Genomic DNA, 14,272 nt, shown 5'->3' on the forward strand with positions numbered 1-14,272 from the left:
TCGTATATCCATTCCATTACAGAAGAAACTTAAGGAGAACAATCAGATATGCGACTGCACATACTTGTGGTTTTAGCTTGTCCACCTTATCTCGTTAATTCTCCTCCCCAGAATCTGAGATGACGAACACATCAGATAATGAGGGTGAGGAATAGAATCAAATATAGTGTGCCTACTATGATATTATGTACATTCAGTAGGACATCTTGTTTCTCTCCTTCTGTGCATTCAGCAACTGAGTTTGTAATAATGATGGCCGGTTGCCTTACTGGTCAGCAGCTCAAACTACCAATAATGAGATCGCCTTCTGATAAAATTACTACGAATAAAATAATTGTTTTAGTTATGGAAATGCACAAAAACACCTTTCCAAGTTCAACAAGGAACATTTCTGAAAGAAAATACTTTTAAGGAGCGTGTAAAACGAACCGGACGGCCGCTGTCGTTCAAGAGTGACGGCAGAGAAAATTAGCAAATCCTGGGTTTTGTGCCATGGGGAATATGGAATGCCTGTAACTCATAGTCCAGTACCATAAATGAATGGCAAATGTCTTCCCGAGAGGTCATTTTCAGTGTTCGTCCTTGTAAAAAGTGATTACATGTGATTATAAAAGTATGTAACAACCATACGAATTCAGCGCTATGTTGATACCCGAATGGATAAGAATCAACTCGAACCCAGGAAGGGTTATCGCTGAAATTTCTTTTGATTTTTTTTTTTTTTTTTTTTTTTGAACGTACCCAAGGAAAATATTATTATTTTCCGAATAAAAGTTTGCCTGTCTTTAGGACTTTCCATCCCAACTTCACATAATAATAATAATAATAATAATAATAATAATAATAATAATAATAATAATAATAATAATAATAATAATAATAATAATATCAGAATTTAAGCAATTGTCAAATAAAAATGCTGAAGTAACATAAAACCAACAGAATACCTAGTAAATATAGTCAGAGAGAGAGAGAGAGAGAGAGAGAGAGAGAGAGAGAGAGAGAGAGAGAGAGAGAGAGAAATAACAGACATGGGTCTGTAAATATGTAACACTTAAAACTAACATTAACCTTGAAATGAATATATACAGTACAGACAATTTTCACCGGACAGTCGGGATTACAGTGTCCTTAATCCACCAATCCAGGGTTTCCAAAAAAATGGCCACACTTTCCCGGAAGCAAAGTAAATCCATTGTTTATCTAGGATTTCCCCGTGTTTTTTCAAGCTGGGATTATTCATCACCTGTTTAATTCTTCCAGTCGGAAACGCTGTCACAAATAAAAGTTTTTGTTCTCATCCAGAATTTTCAGTAAAAGAATAAAAAATGTTTTTGCTGGATTATCCTTAGAGTGTCACGTCTACGATCGACAAAAGCATCACTGAATATAGCCCCTAATTTCAGCTTGAACGACCATCAAGGAACCTAGGAATACACAGTTCTGAGGTCTGTAGTTTCCTCAGCGATTAAGTTTCACCCTTCTTGATTTACTCGGCCTGGGCTAGAAAAAAAAGTATATCTCAGGTTAACCAGACCACTGAGCTGATTAACAGCTCTCGTAGGGCTGGCCCGAAGGATTAGATTTATTTTACGTGGCTAAGAACCAACTGGTTACCTAGCAACGGGACCTGCAGCTTATTGTGGAATCCGAACCACATTATGACGAGAAATGAATTTCTATCACCAGAAATAAATTCCTCTAATTCTTCATTAGCCGGTCGGAGAGTCGAACGCTGGGCATTAGTCACGTCATATAGACCTTTCCTCGAAAAAAATATCTAAGGTGATCCTGTGGCATATAGCATCATCGGACAGAGCGTAGTTAATGTGAAGCTGTTATCACGAGCTCATAAAAATAATCCAGAGTGATATTATGGACTGTCCTTAAACCCTGGACTTTATATATTTCAGAATGGAAAGTAATGCGCAAAACAATCGGGTAAAGGCATAGAAAAATGATGACATTATTTACTACAGTGAAGTATAGTCCCATTTTGGAAAAGCCTGAATGAGAATAAAGTAATGCCAGAAATAAATCTAGATTAGGAAATTACTTGTCACGAAAGCACGCAAATGGAAAAGCTAAGCGGGTGGAAGCTTTCAGTGGCAACACCACCTAAACACTAAAGTAGCTAAATAGAAGCTGAACTTTGTGACGCACATATAAAAAAAGAAATGTCAAATAAGCCGTCGGAAAATTAAATCATTGGAATCAAGGACGCGTTCACGAGAACAATAACTCTACCATGAATACTACAAGAATTTTTAGTATATCATCACATGATATAACTGACGAGAAAGATAAACTGCTATAACTTGAGCTAAATTAAGGCTAAATATTTTGAAGAAAGCTGTTAACGATATAAAGAATAACTTCTTAGCGTATTTTCCGTGAAAATATGCTAAGAAGGATACTAATTACCATGCATTTTCGAAGTTCCAGGAAATGGATAATCCTGTCTCGAAGAAAATTCCTCAACTAAAAGTACACATCCTTCTCCCGATTCCATTAAGACTATTGAATTTGTAAGATTACTAATGACCGAATGAAGAAGAAAATAACTTTCAATGTTTCATCTCCCAATCCTCTTCAACTCCTGGAAAAGAAATGCCTAGAGAAATCAGTGGGAAGCATCTGAGCCGAACTTCCACATTCTCTTCATTGACGCAGCGATCACCCTCTGCAAGAGCAAGTTCCTCAAGAGATTATTCACGAGATGACAACAGTGGAGATATTAAACATTTTATTCAATATCAGGATGTTTCATCTAACAAGAGGTGGTTCCAGGTTAGAAAAAAAAATGCAACAGTCACTGCCAAATTTATATTTTATATTTTTAGTCTTCTTGACTAAACCATCTCAACGCTCTCTATTCAAGCCACTCATGTACACTAACCGTTTTACCACCTCTACGTAACTCCTTATTTCTCATCTTTTCAGTTTTTCTTATAGCACTTACAACATGCAAACCTTTCATCTCACCAACTATAACCTGTTATCTTTCATTCGTATCCACCATCATAATTTACTTCCATAAAGGAATATTGGCTCAGCAATCCGTTCAAACCTTCCTTCCTTTGCTTCCACTGACATTAAAGGCCTCCTCCCAAACTTTTGCACACATATCTTGCCTTCAACACCACACTCAACTACACTCAAAATCCCATGCCTTCATATCTTATTCTTCGTCTGTTTCTTATTTTCTTCAATAGTATCTAAGTGACTGTAGACTCAGATCCTCCAGCTTTTTAAAGACATTCACACCACACATTGTTGCAAGGAAGTTAATACTTTTCTTTTCCATTAGTCTTGGGAGAACAGGGTCATCTACCAGTTAGGAGCATTTCCCTCCACATATAAAGACATACACAAACATACGTACATATATATATACACACATATATGTGTGTACTGTACTGTATATATCTATAAATATATATATATATATATATATATATATATATATATATATATATATATATATATATATATATATATATATATATATATATATATATATATATATATATATATATATATATATATATATATATATATATATATATATATATATACATACATACATACACATATAGGCTTCAATCAACGTTGCAAAACTCGAGTAAAAATGTTTACAATAAATTTCTCATTCAAAAACCTAGACCATCAAGATAATCTGCACAGCAAACACTCCTGGGAGAATGTGGCTACCATTACTTAGCACACAGACAAAAACGAACTCGGTAATCTGTCTCCTACGTACTCACATAATACCATCTTCACTCATTATTTAGGAAAAATATAATTTTACTACTGTGCGCTTGTATGTAGTCAGATATTCGCATACTCACATTTCTTGTGACTGTCAAGAACTCCGTTAGATAAGTGCTTCAAATTTTTACCCACCCACATAATATTCTAAAGTTTTACATTTTAATTATATAAATCATGAATTAACTGAACACACGCACAAACACACATACAAAGATAATAAAGACTAAAGTCGGCTTTCCAGCGACAAAAGTTAAACAACAATGGGTTTGGTCAATAGTAAGAATCTGCCACAAATTTTACTTTTATTTCATAAAATATCTTACACGAGAAATAGCACGGAAAAGCGATTCAGGTCTTTTCATTGACCTGTAAATATATTTTCTCAGATTCTCTGCAACAACATCTTAAAGAATCATTTAATGAGTGTTAAATAAAAAAAAAAATCGAAAAATCAAGCATACAGAATACACTGCTATTTCTGAGACCCAGGGAATGAAAAGCGGTGCAACAAATTTGGAAAAGGTCTGTTCAAACGGTAAATACTCCAGATATTCTGAAACTTTGGCTGAATCAAACGGAAGCCGCAGACTTGTGGGGTTTTGGGTAAATAAATAGAACTCGAAACAGGAACGTTTACAAAATGCAAATGAATGGGACTCACTTGTTTTTATTTGGAAACGGAAGTAGTTTCGGAATAAATTAAACAAAAGCATTTTTGAATGAAATCGTTCCGGTTTGAAATAGATTGATGACAATCACCACTTTATAACTATTTCATCACAGAATTGCAACGCAAATTGAATGTAGGTAAAAGGGATAGTCTTTTTGCAGAAACGGCAAGCCGCTGCAATAAGAGAGAGAGAGAGAGAGAGAAAGTATATCCCTCCCACGTAACTGCACGACCTTATCAAGAGCCGTTTCTGTTTTCCTTTGGCAGCAGCAGAAGACTGACAGCAAACAAAAACCGCAACGCAACATTTTAACATTTTCACAATAAAACTTGTAAATAAAACTAGAAAAGCAAAGAGCTTGTGAAGAACACCTTGATCATAAATTCAAAAGCTCTATTTTTTTTATTGTAATTGTTGATCCTCAGAACTACAGATGAGACCTCACCACACAGGAAAACCAGATACAAAATGTATGCTTAGAGTGCGTACTTGCAAGTTCACTTTAAATACAAAAAGAGAAAATAATAATAACAAGGTCATTCTGGAACTAACCATTTATTTTCATTCTGTCGACATTCACGAAATGTAAAAATTTTAGTTTTTCCAAAAAAAAGAATAAAAGAATATTACATGTATACAGTATAACTGACAAGTTCAGTCAGCTTTCCCAAATATAAAATGCAGACTTCCACTGTAATATACACAGTAATGACCTCTATGAGGCAAACGTGAGTCTTTCATTATCTTTGCGAGCAAATACAACAGGAAGAAACCCCATCTGGTGTACAAGACTGGAATCATAAGGTGCCCATTTGTTCACTAATTGCATTGAAACTCTAATACCTTTGCCCTTTATTGAACCATTAGAGTGGGCTGCTTCCAATTCCCCTACAAGTTTACCTGGCCATGTCATTCTTTTATGCTAATTGCATCATACCTTTTCTTGCAAACGGGGTTAAGGGCACACCATTTCAAGAAACGCTCAAGTGGTTTTTCTCAGATATTGCGCTTTTCAGAATTTCAATGTTGGGGCAAAGAAACAGCCATCAAGATATAATACACTCAAGGAAAAATGTTTTACTTGATAAGGTTTCAAGCTAACTATAAACAGAATTTGCAATACAGGTAATAATTATCTTACTGATAATGATATCAAAGGAATTTTCACTATCTCAAGCTTGTCAATAATTATTGTCGATAAACTGTATTCCCAAGAAGACTTCATAGATAATTTCAAGAACAAGATTTTAGACATCATTAATGGGAACTTCGCAAGAGGAAAACAGCTTTTTAAACAGAATTAATTTTAACGATGAAACTTCATAAACACTAAGAATTTCAGTTATACTTCACGAACTCAAATTAATTCAAGGTAAATAAGCAATAACAGAGAGAGAGAGAGAGAGAGAGAGAGAGAGAGAGAGAGAGAGAGAGAGAGAGAGAGAGAGAGAGAGAGAGAAATATCTCTTCACGATCTGATCAAGACCTATTCCTGTTTCCCTTTGACAAAAACAGAAAGAACTGAAGGAGTACAGAAAACGCAAAGCGAGATTCCAATAATTTAACAATAAAACCCTTATAAAACTATAGAGAAAAAGAGCTTGTGAAGTACAAGTTGAGCAAGAATTTACCAACTCCATTCTTTTTGTTTTTTGCTCCTGAGTGAACTCAGAGATAGAACTCACCACACAGCAAATAAAAATAGAAAATGTAAAGCTTAGAGTTTGTATTACCACATTCATTTAAAAAGGAAAAAGTAATAATAATATAAGCTAGGTCCCCTGAGACCTAACAGTGTATTTTCGTTCATCCGAAATTCGCATAAATGTACAAATTTTCGCTACTCCACGAGAAAATAAAGGAATGTTATCTCTATACAGCATAACTGACACGTTCAGCCAGCTTTGCCCGGCATAAATGCAGACTCATAATGTAACGTACACAGTAATAATCTCTACGAGGCAAACGTGAGTCTTTTATTTTAACTGAGAAGTAAGAACAAGAGGAAGAAACCCCATCTGGTGCCCAGCCATTTGTTCACTAATTGCATGAAGAGTCTAATACCTCTGCCCGTAAATGAACCATTAGGGTGAGCTGCATCCAACTGCCCAGCAAGTTTATCTGGCCATGCCATTCTTTTGTGTTAACTGCTTCTCATACCTTTCCTTACAAACGCTGTTAAGTGTACAGCATTTCAAAAAACACTTTTCAGCAATTCAATGTCGAGGGCAAAGAAACGGCGCTCAAGATATAATACATTCTTAGCAGAATTTTCAATTTGCCTAAGCTATGAACCTAATCATGCACAGATCCTAAATTGTAATTATTAATAATTTCATTTTGTATTCCCAGTTTTAACACTAATCACGCACAGATCCTAAATTGTAATTATTAATAATTGTAACTATTATTGTATTCTGAGTTTTACTACACACACACACATATATATATATACACATAGATACTGTATATATATATGAATTTCATGTAATTCCACCTTCTTATCAAAAGCTATTCCTGTTCCCTTTGACAAATGCAGAGAGAAGAAAAGGCAAACAAAGCACGCAACGCGAGATTCCAACAATTTCACAATAAAACTCTCTTACAAAACTCCGGAGACAAAGAGCTTGTGAAGTACTCGTACATGTTGAGCAAGAATTTACCATCTCCATTTTTAAAATTTTTGCTCCTGAGTAAACTGAGATACAATTTACTAAATAGCATACACACTATGAAAATGTAAGACTTAGAGAGCGTAATTCCACATTTATTTAAAATAAAGTAGTGAAAATAACCATGTATTTCCATTCAGTGGACATTCACGTAAAGGTAAAAATGTTCGATATTCCAAAAGGAAAAAGAATATCACCTGTACACAATTACCTGACACGATCAGCCACCTTTCCCGGCAAAAAAAAAAATAAGGCAGACTTCCATTTTAACGTACACAGTAATGACCTCTATGAGGTAAACGTGAGTCTTGTATTGTCTTTAGGAGCAAAAACAAGAGGAAGAAACCCCATCTGGTGTACAAGACTGGGGTCATAAGATGCCCATTTGTTCACTAATTGCATTGAAAGTCAAATACTTCTGCCCATTAATGAACCATTAAGGTGGTCTGTTTCCAGATGCCATGCAAGTTTATCTGGCCACGTCATTCTTTTATGCTAATTGCATCATACCTTTTCTTGCAAACGGGGTTAAGTGCGATTTTTCCCAGAAAATACGCTTTTTAGAATTTCCATTTTGGAGACGAACGAAGATATTGCCATCAAGGTACAATATATTCTTTGGAAAATCTTTATGTGACTAAGGTTTAAAGCTAATCTCAAATAGAATCTGAAATAAATTATTAATATTTAACTGACATAACATAAAATGAATTTTCAATAACTATCGATAAATCGTACACCTACAAGGAATATCTATTATTTCAAGAGCAAACATTTATATGTCATTGGTGGGACCTTCTTAAGAAGATAACAAATACTTAAATTAATAGGGATTATTTTTGTGACGAACCTTCAAAGTCCTAAAGAATTTATGTTGTCGCTGGCCGGCCAATTAATTCAAGGTGAATGAGCAACAATATTTCATGAATCAATTGTTATTCTATATTATTGAACACGCGTGTTTTATTGTTATATTTTAGATGACTTTCATGGATATTAATTTGTTTCATGTTGGCATGGACGGAAATATGCCAAAAAGTATGGCAATGCGAAAGAAGGTCGATATGATCATTCCTGACACCAAGGATGTTACGTACCAAACGGAAGCTTGGACCAAGGTGCCTTCATTCTCGCATATTCATATAGGCTCATGGGGAGCACATCAAATCCATTACACAAATAACTATTTACTCCTATCGTGCACAGCCTCTCCCGTTTCTTGCATATTAAGGTCTTCCTTTTCTGATACTCATTTCATTCCGTATATCAAACCCTGTCTGGGTGTGTCGCAATTTCTTTGTGACAACTCTGAATTATACACACGCATCTATAATCTATCGTCGTCCAATCTTTCCACTAACCTAACCTTCTAAAAACACACATTTCACCTATGCTAACCATTTTACCACTTCTATATAACTCTGCACTTCTTACCCTATCAATTCTTCTTACACCCCACATATTATTCAAGAAGTTCACCCTGTTTGCATACGACCTCCAACTTCAATTCCACTAAGGAGAAACAGCTCCTTCATGTATTCTCACCAAGGTCTCTCCCCAGAATTTTGCCCAAACTCTGCTACCTTTCGTGCTTCATCTACACAATGATTCACCTCTTCTGCTATATTTGCTCCCATCCATATTTACATTCATTGCTCCATCTTCCTTAAATTTAACCTCTTCCTCAAATATAACCTCGACTCTCTAATCTTGCAAACATTTTCAAAATCCTTCACAAGCTTTTGTATTTTCTCTTCTCTATTCCCAATCAGTACCTTGTTATTGAAACCATCAAGTATTCCCACTACATTTACAACCCTTTCTCTCATCACACAGTTGCATCTATATTTAATTTCCGTTTTCTAATGGTCTGCTTAACTTTCCTTATAAAGATATTTAACATGGAGATAAAAACATATGGCTCAGACCCACAGTTCTGCAAACCAGTACCTCATTTGTTTTCATAATTTATTGTATGCTTCATTATCATTATGAAAACTTCGAATTGCTCTGAACAAGTTATCTTCTATATCATTTATCCTCACTGTCATCCAAACTGTAGCTTTAGGAATCCTACCATAAACTTTTTCTATCACCATGTATGCCACCTGGAAGATACTCCAAGGATCATAAGGCCATGATGTTACTCATTACGCAAAGGAATGTACATGCTAGGATAATGACTGACAAGGCAAAAAAGGAGGATGGCAGGAGGGTTGCCTTAGGAAGTCAAAGTTTGAAAGTAAAGGGAAAAAGCTGTGTTGCATAAATGTACCTTGTAAAAACTCATGACATTAATGAGATAGGTGCAAAGAGTTGTATGTTGATGATGTTGGGGCGATCATAACTTTTTTATGAATGAGGTGATGCGTGTTACAGTATGTAGACTGGGGAGTGACTGGATTGGTGTGAAAGTGAGACTTAGACAGGATGTGTATTTTCACTGCTATTTAATATACACATGGATGGTATGATGCAGGAAGTCTGAAAAGTGATGTCAGATGTAGGTGCGATGGTTGTGAATGAAGTGTGGGATAGCTGATGCCTGTTTCACATTATACATTACTCTCAGAACAATGTAAAGTGAAACTGCAGAAACTTGTGAGATATGTGATGGTCTATCATTACTAAGACAGAACTTTCACTCATTCTTCTAAAAAAAAAACTTTTTATAAAGTGCTAGTGATCCATTTTTATAATTTTTTTGTGAAGTTTACAACAAAGTATACTGATTTATAAAGCAAGAACACTCAATATTAACAGAGAAACACGACATTCACAAGAACATACAGAGGGTACTACTGTATATACCTACGCCTCCCATATCCTAAGTTACCAACACGAGCTTCGTGATAAAAGAATGCAATTCAATGCTGGACGACCTAACTATGTAACCGAGACATTTTTATTTATTTCTTCTTCTCATTAAGTAGATACAGATCGAGAGGCTTGAGTTTTCAGGTACTGTTTCGTTGCTTTTGACGCATACTAAGGTATACTTGTGATCGAAAGTACGCAGCTATGCTGGAGTTCTTTTAACAGAAAAAGATATTTAACGTCCATATGTTAAGGCAGCAATCTTTTGTTATATGATTCTGGCAATAACGATTCAAAAATCATAACTGGTGATTATAAAAAGGGTATTTCAGGTAGAAAAAAATCTATACATATGAACGGTGCCATTTGTGATGAAAGTAACGTTATTCACGAATTGTCAACAATTGCAAGCTGGATCTATATGCGAAGTATTAGTTTCGATTTAAACAATTACTGGTAAGTAATGGGTTTTATATAGACTTATCAGAGGTTTACTGCGTAACTCCATTACCATCTTTTAGAATTTTTCCAGTATTACATTAGTTAAATTACTCACTACGAAAATATGGGTAAAAATATCAGTTAAAAAATAATCTCGTTTTCTTAGTTTTTCAAAATAATATAAGAAAATGAGTAGTGTAATCAAGTTCGTATCGAAAATGAAAACAAAAAAATTTTCTCTTATTTTCATTATTTTTCTTCACCCTTTTCGTCTATACCCTCATTCTCATATTCCGGCCATAAATTAGATTTTCTTCTCAAGGTGACAGATGGGGAGTGCCGGAAAGGCCCCATGAAATAGGCGAAGGGAAGCGCTATAATGTCAGCTATTATTCACTGAAGGGACGAAGCCCTTGGTCTGTGAGTGTGTAATTGAGGCTTTTGATTAATGGACTTAATAATGCATCGCAATTAGGGTTACCAATTTCAGGGAATGCGAGATGGCGTCTTCTGGTAACGACTAAACTACCTGAGTTATGCAGATCCTCCTAATATAAAGCATGGCTAACACAGCTCCGGAAGTGACATACATAACACAGGAGCTTATTTAATGAAAATACGTTTTTTGGAAAATATTTACATAAAGATGACGGAGGTTTTTTGGGCAATAAAATATAAGCAAATTACCAAGAATAATTGTACAAAAATCAACAGCTAAAGAAAGACTGATTATATTGATAGTTTGCTTATACAGAGTTGTAATGTCATATACTTGACTTACTCATTTTCATTCACTGTTCATCCGCAAAATGGAGCGTGAGTAAGATACGTTTTCATGCCAATCGCAATACGACAGCTTGAAATAATCTCTAATGACCAGTAAAATCCTCAGTTAAAATCGTAAAGAATCACTGCTCTGAATAATAACTGACCATAAAATATCACGAGGTGAAACTTTTAAGATATATTCCAGTCTTCATTTATGTCTAATATTTAAGACTGACTGTTGATTATTTTGAAATTTGTAAGCACTGTGAGGTATAATACAAAAAAAATAGAATTTATAGAAGATGAGAGGAAACGTAAGTGAATAAGGTATTTCAGTATATTTTGAAATCATGTCAGAGCGCAAAATCTCTGACACTAAGAAATTATGAGAGAAAATTAAACTTTTCCAAGTGAGCTAACGAAAATAAAGAAATAATACAGTTTCTCTGAAAAAATGACGAAAGGAACAATGCACACAAAAGTCAGTTTCTTCACTTTTCGACTGTCACTAAAACCAATATTTCTTTTTCTTAAATTGCAGTATATACAATGGAAATACCGACACGAATGCTATAATGATAACAGCATACGTCTCACGTTTATGAATCAAACAGTCACGTTAGCCAACATTAAAAAGGGCATACAGTTATAAAACACTTTATAGGTACAATATATCAGATTCTTGAGAGAGAGAGAGAGAGAGAGAGAGAGAGAGAGAGAGAGAGAGAGAGAGAGAGAATTTATGTGTTCTGAATGGTTCCCTTTAATGGGATGAAGATTACCTCGTCGAGTCCTTCTCGTTTTCAGTTGTATAATGATATCCATTGTGACAGAGTACGGATAACTCACGTCTGTGGTTTTCGCCCCCCCCTCTCTCTCTCTCTCTCTCTCTCTCTCTCTCTCTCTCTCTAGAAGACAGAGAGAGAGAGACAGAGATGTGTCAAAAATAATCTAACATTCTACAAAAGTTATAATCATGACAAAAGAATGTAATATACCAATGTAGTCGTATCTTCAAATTGTGTCTTCCACCAACTGAAACATACAGACAGACTTTTATTCTTGAACGATTCGACGAGAACAGAACAGAGACGAAATTCCTACGACTCTGCATTTAGGATGCTGGAAAAACATTTTCCAGCTAGGATATATATATACGAACAAATTAATTCCTGTCATGGGAAAAAGGCACAACTCCCAAAGGTTTTATTTGAGCTCTTTTCTCTTACCAAGTAAATGACTGTTTCTTTTTACTCGCTTTTCTACAATTTCTGGAAACGTTTGGAAGGAAATTAATTAAAATCTACAACATAAGGCGTTCTTTAACTGTCACTCAACTCATACAGCGCTTGTTCTATATATATATATTTTTTTTCACTGGAATTAATAGCAATGAAAAAATGAACGAAGGTTGCCTATAAAACAAAATTAATCTTAGCTTTTAAATAAAGTTCACAATAAAAAAAAAATATGATTTACGAGATTACCCTCCTTGACAACAAAATTACCTTATTTATTTCTGACACAAGATTTGTAAATTATAAATATAATTTGGCCTTTCTTGCTGCAATAAAAAATTATTGTTAGTACTGATAATTTCTTCTTTGGAGATTTGAACCACTTGACCAATGAGGTACCTGGTCAACGCTAAATCCATTCGACCACAACGGAAATAAGAGGAGAACAACCAGACAATGGAGTGGACTGGAATATAAAGTTAAGCCAAAGGACAAGTTCTGAGACCTATGAGGTACTTCAGCGCTGAAAATAATGTTGAAAAAATCGTAGTAGAGGCTGGAAAGTAAGATGGAAGGAAGATAATAAGAACATAGTTATAGTAATACGAACGAAATGGGTTGTTCCTGGGGACCGAAGGGATGCTGCAAACAACCTTGAGTAATGCCTACAGTGCACCGCATGAGGTACACTGACGGCGCTACCTCCTAATAAGAGCAACCATACATGCAACTAAATATACCTGCCGTCATAACTGGCCCACTGTACCTTATCTATGGTTTTACCCTCTTCCCTGTACATTAGCAATGAATGCTTATGGGTCTCCTTCCCAAAGGGTCTGAGATGATGTGCTCTGTAACTGTCCTGTGGTCTTACAGGTCATGGCCAAATCACCAAAGGGGGAAGTTTGTCTGAACATCCACCTCAAGGATAGATCGCATGCTTAAATGCCAAAGACAAATTTCCGTTCTATAAAATCTTTATTAAGTACTGGCATCAACTGCTTCTTTTGGATTCCAAACTGGCATTAAGTGAAAGAATGGAATGTATACAGTTATCAAATTACATGGAATAAAATATTTGTTTTCATTATGAAAATGGGATAAACAGCTTTTATAAAATCCCTTGTTGCAGCCTAAAACACTTTATATATGGCACCTATAAGATTACACAGTTTCACCAAAGTCAGACCTTAAACAATATGTACTACTGTGACCACAAAATCTGTTATTAATTTTACTCTCTTCTGAAGAGAGAGAGAGAGAGAGAGAGAGAGAGAGAGAGAGAGAGAGAGAGAGAGAGAGAGAGAGAGAGACCAACCAACTAACTCCTATAAGGTCTCTTACAATAATGAAAGCCTCCCAGATTTTACATTAGAAGGAATCTATCTTGCCCAGAGCCATTTTGGGAACCTGACATTCCAGAAGGGGGAGGGGGGAGGAATTTTCCGTCTGGGCCAAAGAGGGCTCTTTAGCATGTCAGCACTCATCTCTTTAGTTAATAGAGGATTTCCTGTCTTAACATTTGTGTAAACGACAAACTTTTAGACCAACCATTGTTATCTAAACCTGTCATCCCATATCTCTTTTTAATGACAGCAAGTAGATAAGGAAACAAACCTTGGCTTACCCTTGCCCTGGTCAACAAATTTTATCTAGACCTGTCATCCCGTCTCCTTTTTTGTTGACAACTTAAGTGGTTTGGCACGACCCTTCCAAACAAAGGTTGGACACCTGACACCTGAATAAACATTAGCCTAACCAGCTGTGCAAGCATGACTCTCACAGAGAAATGTATCTTATCACACAGTCAACTAACCCTTTTAAGATCTGAGATTTGATATTTCAACACACGACACATGACAAACATAAGAGAAAATACATTAACAAC

Source organism: Macrobrachium rosenbergii, chromosome 19 (assembly GCF_040412425.1).
Source record: "Macrobrachium rosenbergii isolate ZJJX-2024 chromosome 19, ASM4041242v1, whole genome shotgun sequence".
Lineage (NCBI taxonomy): Eukaryota > Metazoa > Arthropoda > Malacostraca > Decapoda > Palaemonidae > Macrobrachium > Macrobrachium rosenbergii.